Here is a 12800-nt window from a genome sequence, read left to right on the forward strand (position 1 = left end):
TCTCGTCTATCATCACATAGTAAAAGTAAAAGAACAAGTACAAAAAGTTTTAATTAAAACAAAAGCCGCGTCGATGTTACACAATGCCTAGATGCAGCTGTGCCTATAACGTCGATGTTATAGGCACAGGACATTCCTATTGATTCGATTACTTGATGTTATTTTTGTGCAAAGTGAAAATATATCTCGGCAATTTCCCGTGTGTGGCGACGAATTTTTAATATATCTCGGCATTTTCCCGTCTGTTATTTCAGGCGGTGTATGACTGACCATGCCGCGATTAAAAAAAATATATCTCGGCAATTTCCCGTGTGTGGCGACACGTGAACGAAGATATGCTCCTCTCTCCACATTATTGTGACGACGTATAAATTAAATATTTCATCGTGACGATTGTCATCAAATGGACCAATTTTTAATATATCTCGGCATTTTCCCGTCTGTTATTTCGGGCGGTGTATGACTGACCATGCCGTGATTTAAAAAAAAAATATCTCAATGGACTTGAAGTTACAGGCCTTTGAGAATTCATTTCGTTCTTTAAAGGGCAACTTTCATCGGATTTTCTTCACGTTTTTTTTCAACCGAGTCTAAAACTATGTTAGCGACTGTGAAAAATGAAATGATATATCGAATTTGATTTGAAATAAAACTGTGTTAGAGAGCAAGACACCACGGGCCTACAAAACAGGCCTCAAAGCTATGCGAGTTAATAAAATGGTGGATATTTGTTTATATGAAGCCTCTCCCACAATGGGTGGAGCTATGGTTCCCAGAATGGGTGGAGCTTTGAGGTTTTGTCTTCTCTGCAAGAACAACAACAACAACAAGAAGAAGAAGAACAAGAAGAAGAACAACAACAATAGCAGAGGGCACTCTATGAGCAGCGTCTGCGATGCGGCTAAAAACAAGTACAGATACATTCAAGATGCACCGCCCCCATGCCAAATAAATAAATATCCTACAGCGTCGCATTGCCGGGGCACCTCCGGCGCCCGGCAATACCGCCGTGCAGCTCATTGAGGCTGCATTGGGAGGGAGAGGTGTACAATAATTTATTGATTCATTGCGGAATTAAAATCAATAAACAATGTTCATAAAATATTTTCTTAATCAATTGGCTAATAGCATACCTCAACCACCAGTGCTTCATCCGAAGCTGTAACTTTTTGATAATTAATTAAATAAGCCATTAATCGGAAAAATGAAATAATTAATTGATTAATCAAAAAATAATTAATCGATTAATTGATAAATCAATAAATCAAAAAATATCCTTTATAGCCATATCACGTGGTCACGATATATTGAATGAATAAAAAAAAAAAAACACCTTTAGAGGCCATTTTCCCCCGCAAAGCGGGGGTTGGCCTTTTTCGGGGACCGTGGTTGTTATCGTTTTTTGGTCCCCTTTTTGAAGCAATGGTTTACGGCCGGATGCCCTTCCTGCCGCCAACCCTTTTTGTCGCCTTTTACGACAAGCAGGGAATTACCAGTGAACTGGTACTCAATTAGCCGACCTCGGAAGGATGACAGGCTGAGTCAACCCCCCTGGCGTTAATTCAGCGATCGACCGGGATTCGAACCCAGGATTCTAGGATCCTAAGCTGGCACCCTAGCCGCTAGCCCAACACCAGGGTTGATATATTGAATGAATGAATGATCGTTTTAAGGCCATTTTCCCCGCTAGAGCGGGGGTTAGCCTTGCGGGCCCCATGACAATCATGGTTCCCTGTTTGAGGCAATGTTTTTATGGCCGGATGCCCTTCCTGACGCCAACCCTTGGTCACGCTCTTCGATGTGCAGGGATACGGTGTACCTATTCTAAATCGGGGTACACACCGTGATCATTCATCCCAGCAAGCTGGTACTCAATTTGCCGACCTCGGAAGGATGACAGGCTGAGTCAACCCCCCTGGCGTTAATTCAGCGATCGACCGGGATTCGAAGCCAGGATCCTAGGATCCCAAGCCAGCTCCCTAACAGCTAAGCCAACACCAGGCTAAGGTCACTATCATGCCCAAATATCAGCTTCCAAGCTCAAAAGGTGCCTGAGATATTGCCCAGATGAGAAAGAAAATAAATAAATGGCTAATAATGAAAATAAATGAATTGTAATTGTAAAATAATTAAATAATTGATCAATTGGCTAATATAATACCTAAACCACCACCGTTTCATCCACAACTGTAACTTAAAAAAAAATTAACTAATCAATCGAATAATTAAATAATTAATCTATTAATTGATTAATCAATAAATCAAAAATAGCCTTTACAGCCAAATCACTTGGTCATTGTCATGTCCAAATCTCAGCTTCATAGCTCAAAAGGTGCCTGAGATAATGCCCAGAAGAGAAAGGAAATATATAAGTACTTAATTAATCGATAATAATTAAATAACTAATCAATTAATTGATTAATCAAAAAACAAAAAATACCATTTTTGCCAAAGCACTTGCTCACTATTGCGCCAAAATTTCAGCTTCTTAGCTCAAAGGATGGCTGAGATATCGCCCGGACAAACAAGAAAACAAGAAAGAAACCGGAGTGAAGTTGCTACTGATGTTCAACATGAAATTGACAGAAATTAAGAGGAATTCCGACATCATTTAGGCATTCTATGCTTATGTTATCAACCACAGACTAACGAACCAGAGCTTAGATTTACTGCAATCTATATACCTTTAATCTATGTATGTATGTTGGTTTATGAAAAAGCTGGCACGGAGCTTATGCTGTTTTGGAACAAAGCGGTGTAATTACTGTGCTGTATAATGGGGATTATGGCAATTTGACAACAAATGGGTACATGACTACTGTTAGCTACCCTTTGAAGATACTTGATGGTGGAAACTCCAATTTTTTGAATTTGGCGTTTATGTCGTTTTGGAAATAAACTTTTGAGGTCGGGCACTGATGTTGGGCGATTAGGCCTGGCTCTTTTTGAGGTCGGGCACTGATGTTGGGCGATTAGGCCTGGCTCGCAGTCAGCGTTCCAATTCATCCCAAAGGTGTTCAATGGGGTTGAGGTCAGGGCTCTGTGCAGGCCAGTCAAGTTCTTCCACACCGATCTCGACAAACCATTTCTGTATGAACCTTGCTTTGTGTACAGGGCATTGTCATGCTGAAACAGGAAAGGGCCTTCCCCAAACTGTTGCAACAAAGTTGGAAGCACACAATCATCTAGAATGTCATTGTATGCTGTAGCGTTAATATTTCAATTCACTGGAACTAAGGGGCCTAGCCCGAACCAGGAAAAACCAGGGGATGAGAGAGACCGAGGTTTGTGGGGTTGATGACAACGCCAAATACAACAGCTTTGATGGGAATGAGAACTGGGCCATGCATGGCAACTTTGATGAGGCAGATGGGCATCTGGGACGCGGCCTGGCCCTGCAGCTTGGTGGGACTTGAAGCTCCCGCGCTGCCGGGAGGGAGCTTTGGCGGTCCTCTTCTTGCAGGGCTCTGACCGCTGAGGATGAGAGAGACCGAGGTTTGTGGGGTTGATGACAATGCCAAATACAACAGCCTTGATGAGAACTGGGCCAAGCATGGCAACTTTGTTGAGGCAGATGGGCATCTGGGATGGCTTACGGCTTGTGTTTTGCTGACCCCATCATGCTGAGAACGGAAACCCAAGCTTTGGCGACTCCCTTTTTGCCATGTTCTGCTTTCATGGGACTGAGATTCGTGGGAGCCAGAACCGTCCAAACACAACCACAACAGCTTTGTTGGCAGTGAGAACTGAGCCGGGTGCAGAAGCTTTGGGGTGGGGGTGGGGGGGGGGGGGGGGAGGAGGCACCTGCAGTCGCGCAGATCAGCATGCGTTTGGGCGTGGAATGGCGACCTACTCTTGCCTTACGGCTTGCTGGGTTTTGCCGACTATCCCGCCGGACGAGACCGAGGTAAGATGCACCTGCAGTCGCGCAGATCAGCATGCGTTTGGGCGTGGAATGGCGACCTACTCTTGCCTTGCGGCTTGCTGGGTTTTGCCGACTCTATCCCGCCGGATGAGACCGAGGTAAGATGAGATCGAGATGTATGAGATAGAGATCGAGTGGGAAGAGACCGAGACTGAGCATATCCCGTAGGCCATTCCAGGGACGGCGGAGGGGGAAACGGAGCATGGATAAGGAGACTGCTTGGTCCATGAGTTGTGGATCTTTTCTGCTGGGGTGAATATGGATGCTTCAGTACGAAGGTGGCTCTGTTTAGTCTTGCAGACTCGTGAGTGGCGATGACGATTGGTGGCGGCAGCCCGTGCATACACACACGCACATGCACATATGCATGAATCGTGATTACACATACACGTACGATTGTGATTTATACATGTAGTATATGTGAGATATTGTACTGTATATTATATACACACACATTATACTGTACTTGACATGTTGTACTGTATATTATATACACACACATTATACTGTACTTGACATGTTGTACTGTATATTCGGTACATATTGTTACGGTCCGCGGTTAAGGATGTGGTTTGCCGAGCGGAGGCGCCGCGGCCGAACAGTTTTTCCCCGACTAAACCCGATTCACCCAGACGTTGGCCGTATCGCGCCACAGCTACTCAATATGGAAAAGACTAAGACGACGAATGCAAAGAGGAAGAAGAAGAAGACGTGCAGAAGAGTAACGGGGTTTATTATTATTTACACACACATAAGCAAAAAGAGCAGTCACGGGTATTTACAGCGGACATGAAAAAAATAGGTAACACAGTGCAAATTACTAGCTTATACAGACTTAGTTACCTACCCAGGACAGAACAAACAAAACAAACTCACGTACGCAAATGGGGAACTTGCAGGCAGGAATGGCTGGAAGGAGAGGAAAGTCCAATGGGTCCGGCAGCACGATCCGCGCGTTGACGCAGCCGCCGTTCCTTCGCGGCCCTGCTCCAAACTGCCGTCCAGGCCCCAAACGGCTGTCGAGTCTTGTTGCTGCTGTAGACGCTGCTGCTGGCGAGCAAGGTGACGAATAGCAGGCTTTGTGCTTCCCTGGATGATCTCTGCTTTTGGACCTCACAACTCAGCTCTTGTCATAGCTCATCTCTCTTCTCAGCTCATCTGCCTTGGACCTTTTTGCGACTCTCTTTTGGGGAACGTCCCGCGGCGGGTTATATAGGCCCCGCCCCTCAACCTTCGCGAACCTCCTTGATGTTTCTCGCCACACCCTCTCCAAGTCCAACCCCTTGTTCGTGGTTGGTTGAGTGGGGCTGACTCACTCCTCCCCTCTATGACGAGGTGGGGACCCGCCTTTCTTCCCCAACCCTGCCTCGTGGTCAATGGCGGCAATTGGAGGGGATGTAATTGCCAATTTGAGGCTTGGCCATTACGAACGGGGAAATGGAGGTTTTTGGGAATGGGAATGAAGGGAATCTATCTCTTTTACTTGGTGCAATGGAGTGTCATGTTACTGGAAGACAAGGCCTTACTCTAAAACACATAATAAGGATATAAACTACTGAACAAGGGTATTATAGTGTCCTTCAATGTGGTGTTTCATGGAATTAACTACCGGGACGCCCTTTTTACCTTTACACAACTCTGGAGGCAGGAGGCGCAGAATAGACAATAATAATAATAAAGCACACAATAAAAAAAATACCATCCTTATATCCGCAACAATATGCTATACATGGCATTATACAACTATGCATTATATGCACACATATTATACATATTGGACACACACACACACACACACACACACACACACACCTACCTCATTTTTTTCATTTCTGCTCCTCGAGCATCCATCTTAACCTCAACTCATGGACCAAGCCGTCTCCCTATCCATGTTCCATTTGCCCTTCTTTCCCCGAATTGGAGATGATGGAGATCCACGCCACTTCCTGTGTGCATCTGGGGAATGATCGGTGTCGGTCTCTTCCTTCTTGGTCTCATCTTTCCTTGGTCTTATCCTCAGATCGTCAGCAAAACCCAACAAGCCGCAAGACAAGACAAGGACACATCGTAAACGCATGTCAACCAGTGTGATACCAGGTGCTTCATGCACATCTCGTACCATCGAGGTTGCCGTTTTCAGCTGGGTCTTCACTGACTTTGAAAAACTGATGTATTTGATGCGGCAGTCAGTCCTTTCTGTGCCAGACAAGAGGAAAGCGGCAAATCCCACTCACTGCCATCTTGTGTGTGTGTGTTTGGTTGACATCTCCATATGCGGGTTTCAGAAGGTGGAACATAGCCATATAAATCTCGCAACGGAGCCACTTTTTGAAGTATCCGCTTTTGTGTGTGTCTGTGTACGCACGTATAAATCTCGCAAACGTGTTTCCATGATTTTGTGGCAGGAACTAAGAACAACTCTTCAATTGGACTAGATGCTTTCTGAGCCAAATATTACCTTATGTTTCTTCCCACTTTAGTGATGTTCACATGACCTTGATATCAAGTATACTCTTTAAAAGTATGACCATGCAATCATGTGTGTGTGTGTGTAAGATAGCCCTCTTTATATTCTTTGAATTTTGTAACTGTGCAAGGTTCTCTCTGATTTTATCCTGTTGACCTTCTTTGTATATCTGTTTGAGACTTGAGGAAGCTCTAGAGCAGAATGGAATGGAACAAAATGGAAACGGGGAAACATGAACAGCAGAGTAGAAGTGAGAGTGAGATCAAGGAGAATGGGGAAGGACACATATGGGGATTAACAGGCTGCACAAAAGTTGCCACGCTGCAAGAAGAAGATGGGGGGAAGCAGGGATGAAATGGTAAAGGAGCACATCAACTGACAAACCGAAAGAGTTGAGAGAGAGGGGAGTGGGAACCCCAATATTCCAATAACCGGAAAAAGGTGAGTGTTTGGGAATGGGTTAATTTGGAGTAGAAGAGATCGTGATTGTGGATGGGGGAACCTATTGGAGCAGAAGAGGAACAGGAGACCTTTGTAGGGAAATTCGTCATTACCAATGAATATTTGTGAGTTGAAGTGGTGGTGAATAGCTGTCTTGAAACCCTGGAGGGAAGCATGGGGCTGAACAGATTGGGAAGTTGGTTCCACAGGCGAGGGAAAAGAGGAACGAGTGAGTGGAGACGAGCAGTGGGGCTGGATTTTGGGAGATTAACAAAAAAGAGGGTTACTGGCAGACCGTGTGTGCCAATCAAAAACGTGGGAGAGACAGAACCAAGAGAGAGGAAGGAGTGCAAGGCCACAAAGGAGGTGATGTCCAATGCCTTCAGAAAGTATTCACACGTCTTGACTTTTTCACATTTTGTTGTGTTGCAGCCTGAATTAAAAATGGATTCAACTGAGATCTTTTTTCACTGATCTACACATAATACCCCATAATGTCAGTGGAATTTTTTAATAGAAAGTTTTACAAGATAATTAAAAATGAAACACAGAAATATCTAATTTACACAAGTATTCGACCACCTCAGTCAATACTTCATAGAAGCGCCTTTGGCAGCGATTACAGCTTCGTGTCTTCTTGGTTATGTCTGTATCAGCTTTGCACATCTGGATTTGGGGAGTTTCTCCCATTTTCTCTTGCAGATTTGCTCAAGCTCTGCCAAGTTGGATGGGGAGCGTCGGTGAACAGCAATCTTCAAGTCTTTCCACAGATTCCCAATAGGATTCAAGTTTGGGCGTTGTCTGGGCCACTCAAGGACTTTCATAATCCTGTTCTGAAGCCATTCCAATGTTGTTTGCCTGTATACTTGGGGTTATTGTCCTGTTGGAATGTAAATCTTTCACGCAGTCTAAGTAAGGTCTTTTGCACTCTGAACCAGGTTCTCCTCAAGGATTTGCCTATACTTGACTCCATTCATTGTTCCCTCTATCCTTACAACTCTCCCAGTCCCTGCCACTAAAAAGCATCCCCATAGTATGATGCTGCCACCACTGTGCTTCACAGCAGGGATTGTGTCAGATGGGTGATGAGCTATGCTCGGTTTCCGCCAGATAAAGCGCATTGCATTTAGGCCAAAGAGTTCAATTTCCATCTCATCAGACAACATGATATTTTGACTCATGCTCTCGGAGTCTTTCACGTGTCTTTTTGCAAACTCCAGGCGTGCTGTCATGTGCCCTTCTATCAGGAATGCCTTCCGTCTGACCACTCTCCCATAATGCCTAGATTTGTGAAAGGCTGCAGAGACAGTTGTCCTTCTGGCAGGTTCTCCCATCTCAGCCAAGGAACTACGTAGTGTGTTCAAAAAGTATTCGACCTTTATTTTTCGTGCGTAAAAAAAAAGAAGCTAGGGAGGCGTTGATTGGTGCACGTATGTAGGCGATCCTAATGCACACGCGTGAATTTTTTCCCACCTGCAGAAGCTGTCATTCGACGGCAGACCGCCGATGAGTGAGGACATGTAAGTGAGCGCCGTCGGATTTTCGTTTTTGACAAAATGACGGAAAAACTTGAACAACGCTACTGCATCAAATTTTGTGTTTTTTGGCCTCGGGGATGTTGGATGCTTCCATTGTGATGACTGCAACTTGGTTTCTGGGTCGTACCCATAAACCCAGGACTCATCGCCAGTGATCACTGTGTTGAGGAAGCTGGGATCGCTGTTCACAGTCTCCAGCATGTCCTGTGCAATCTCCAAACGGAGTTGCTTCTGCTCAATCGTTAGCAGCTTTGGTACGAACTTCGCTGAGATTCTCCTGAAGCCCAAATCCTCCTTCATAATGGAATGAACGGTGTTGAATCTTGCGGATCGTTTCCACTTGGGAATCGCCAAGCTTTACACAAAATTTGATGCAGTAGCGTTGTTCAAGTTTTTCCGTCATTTTGTCAAAAACGAAAATCCGATGGCGCTCACTTACATGTCCTCACTCATCGGCGGTCTGCCTTCGAATGACAGCTTCCGCAGGTGGGAAAAAATTAACGCGTGTGCATTAGGATCGCCTACATACGTGCACCAATCAACGCCTCCCTAGCTTCTTTTTTTTTACGCACGAAAAATAAAGGTCGGATACTTTTTGAACACAGTAGTATGTAGTTCTGTCAGAGTGGTCATTGGGTTCTTGGTCACCTCCCTGACCATGGTGCTTCTTGCCCGGTTGCTCAGTTTCGTCGGACGGCCAGCTCTAGGAAGAGTCTGGGTAATTCTATATTATTTCCATTTCCTAATGATGGAGCTCACTGTGTTCTTGGGAACTTTCAACACTCTAGAAATAGTTTTATACCCTTCCCCAGATCTATGCCTCATCACAATTCTATCTCAGAGTTTTACGGACAGTTCCTTTGACTTAATGGTAGAGTTTCTTCTCTGACATCCACTGTCAACTTTTGAACCTTATATAGAAAGGTGTATTTCTTTCTAAATCAAGACCAATCAATTGAATTGGCCACAGTTGGACTCTAATGAAGTTGTGGAGACATCTCAAGGATGATCAAAGGAAATTTTATACATCTGAGCTCAATTCGGAGTGTCAGAACAAAGGGGTTGAATACTTATTGACTCAAGACATTTCAGCTTTTCATTTTTAATTAGTTTGTAAACATTTCTGAAGAAAAAAAAATCCACTTTGAGATTATGGGGTAGTATATGCAGATCAGTGACAAAAAAACTCAATTTAATGCATTTTAAATTCAGGCTGTAATACAATAAAATGTGAAAAGGTCAAGGGGTCTGAATACTTTCTGAAGGTACTGTAATACAGAGAGGCCACCAACCTGTCTGCGTTGCGAAAGTAACAGACCTAGACCCTCGGCTTAGTTGGAGGAGATCCAAAATATTTTAATGGCCTTCCTTTCCATGGCATCAAGAAGACCTTGCATGATGGAGGTTGCCCATTCGGCAGTTGTATTTTGAGGCCCTCTTTGAAATATGGTCTACCCCAGAAAGATCATGGCTAATGATGAGGCCCAAATGTTTGAGCGACTTAAATGTTTAAAGTCGTTTGTTTAGGAAGTAGATGAGAGGGCTTGCTAGATGGAGAGACAGGGTGAGTGTGTGCTGTCAGGGTTTAAATACGTATTCCAATTGTTTGACTAACTCCTGATGGTCCACAGAGAGGAAAGAGGCTTCTGCATGCCTGTCTGAAGAATAACCACCTTTAGAGGCCATTTTTCCCCGCAAGCGGGGGTTGGCCTTTTTCGGGCACCGTGGTTGTTGTTGTTTTTTGGTCCCCTTTTTGAAGCAATGTTTTACGGCCGGATGCCCTTCCTGACGCCAACCCTTTTTGCCGCCTTTAACGACAAACAGGGAATTACCAGTGAACTGGTACTCAAATGGAGTAGATGAGAAATAATGGAGTAGAGGTTGGAATCATCAGCAAAGAGAAAAGCAGGATTTTCATCGGAAAGGGAATCAGAAAGATTATATTGATGAAGATGAGAAGCAAGACTAGGCCCAAGGACATTGCTTTGGGGCGCTCCAGCCTTGACAGGGAGAGGAGATGAGAGTATCGAGCTACATGCTGATAATGGGAGTGGAGGAAGTCAGGGATCCATGAGAGGAGGTGGCCTTGGATGCCATAAGCAGAGAGTTTGGAGAGTAAGGCGAAGTGCCAGACTGTATCAAATGCTCAAGATATGTCCAGAGAGACAGCTGTGATTATGGAGGAGGACACACGCAAACAGGTCAGGTAATTGAACCTCTCCAGGGACAGAATGAACGTGCAAACTCCCGGTGCAGGATACCAGAAAAAGTGTTCTGGAAGCTGAGCCACGGACTAGACCAAAATTCCATTCCTGAGATCTTCACAGCAATTGCGTCATTGTCTGTTTGCTACTTTAATGCTTCCCACGTATTAAATTTCACACCAAAGAACTTAAAAAAAAATTATTATTACATCTAAGGCTCCACCCATGTTAATGGCATGTCTCGTCTTGTGTTGTGTGGTTTTTCAACTTTTCAGGATTCTTGTATCTCTTGCGCGATCGTCTTTGTTTTCGACTTTGTTTGCACTGTCATCCAATCTGTAAAAAATAAAATGAAATATAGAAAGTGAACTCTATGTAAACGTGGGAAGAGTAAATGATTGTTTCGACCAAAAGAGTTCAAATGAAGTGGACGTGTAGTCGTGTACAAACGGCAGACTACGTGTTTCGATTTATCGATGTACCACTTGTAGATGTGAAATGTAATTTATATGTTTGCTATGTCGCAGCTGGTAAGTCAGGAAACCACTGGAAAGTAGAGATGCTCATGTTCTTTGTCACTTCCTCATACAGTTCACATTTGTTTTGATGTCTCTGACACCGAAGGCGTATGAGGCATTATGTCTTTGGGTTGTCCGTCGTCTGTTATCAATTATTGTTATTATCGGCAATAATTTGTGAGCCCCTGAAGGAACTTGGCATAGCGATGAACCGATTACAATCTTGAGTCACAGAAATAAGGTCAAATCCTTTGAAAATCATTTTGCGGAACATAACCCAAGTTAGAAGGATCTGATGTCTCTTCTACAAACCTTTGTTCTCTCTCTCTCTCTGTGTCTTTTCCTCCCCCTCCCATCCCCCCCCTGCTCCCTCTCTCTCTCTCCCTCTCCCTCTCTCTCTTGCTCCCCCTCCCGCCCTTCTCTCTTGCTCCCCCTCCCGCCCCTTCTCACCCCCCTCTCTCGCTCTCTCTCCCGCCCCTCCCCCCCTCTCTCTCTCTCTCTCGCTCTCTCTCTCTCCTTTCCCTTTCTCTCTCTCTCTGTCTCTCTCCCTCCCCTTCTCCCTCCATCTCTCTCACTCTCCCTCCCATTCTCTCTCTCTCTCTCTCCCTCCCCCTCTCCCTCCAGCTCTCTCAGTCTCCCTCCATTCCTCTCTCTCTCTCCCTCTCCTTCTCTCTCTTGCTCTCCCTCCCTCTCCTCTTTTTTGCTCTCCCCTCCCTCCCCTTCTCTCTCTTCCTCCCCCTTCCTCCTCTTCTACCTCTCTCTCCCTCCCTCCCCTTCTACCTCTCTCTCCCTCCCTCCCTCCCTTCTACCCCTCTCGCCCTCCCTCCCCTTCTCTCTCTTGCTCTTCCTCCCTCCCCTTCTCTCTCTTGCTCTCCCTCCCTCCCCTTATACTCTCTCTCCCTTCCTCCCCTTCTCGCTCTCACTTCTCCCTCCCATTCTCTCTCTCTCTCCCTCCAGCTCTCTCAGTCTCCCACCCATTCTCTCTCTCTCTCCCTCCAGCTCTCTCACTCTCCCTCCCATTCTCTCTCTCTCTCCCTCCAGCTCTCTCAGTCTCCCACCCATTCTCTCTCTCTCTCCCTCTACTTCTCTCTCTTGCTCTCCCTCCCTCTCCTTCTCTTTTTTGCTCTCCCTCCCTCCCCTTCTCTCTCTTGCTCCCCCTCCCTCCCCCTCCCTCCCCTTCTACCTCTCTCTCCCTCCCTCCCCTTCTACCTCTCTCTCCCTCCCTCCCCTTCTCTCTCTTGCTCCTTCTCCCTCCCCTTCTCTCTCTTGCTCTTCCTCCCTCCCCTTCTCTCTCTTGCTCTCCCTCCCTCCCCTTATACCTCTCTCTCCCTTCCTCCCCTTCTCGCTCTTGCTCTCCCTCCCACCCCTTCTCTCTCTCTATCTCTTTCTCTCTCTCCATTTTTTCATGTGACCTTTTAATTGAGATCAAATGTAACAGTGAGTTGACATGTAAAGTTGGTGGAGGCATATACATTGATGCATTTGCGTCAAATTCTACTTTCTAGTTCAATATAGCATGATCTCATTGTAAGTATGATTTTTAAAGCTCTTTATTTGCAAAACATTGAGTTCGAGTATAGTCATGACTATATGGAATCCAGTCAAGGACAACAGTGACTCAAATATAGATTTGGCTCTGTGGATGTTTTGAAGTCGCTGGCTTGAAGGTTCTGCAGTACGAGAAAGGTTAAAAAGAACATCGAAAAC

The 12800-nt window shown here is 45.3% G+C and overlaps 1 protein-coding gene across 1 annotated transcript in view; it reads left to right on the top strand.

Moving 5' to 3' along the window:
* Positions 1-12800, top strand: part of LOC137421159 (uncharacterized) — a 58639-nt gene that overhangs the window by 1318 nt on the left and 44521 nt on the right. The gene's annotated exons all lie outside the window — the stretch shown is intronic.

Source organism: Myxine glutinosa, chromosome 2 (assembly GCF_964187855.1).
Source record: "Myxine glutinosa chromosome 2, kmMyxGlut1.1, whole genome shotgun sequence".
Lineage (NCBI taxonomy): Eukaryota > Metazoa > Chordata > Myxini > Myxiniformes > Myxinidae > Myxine > Myxine glutinosa.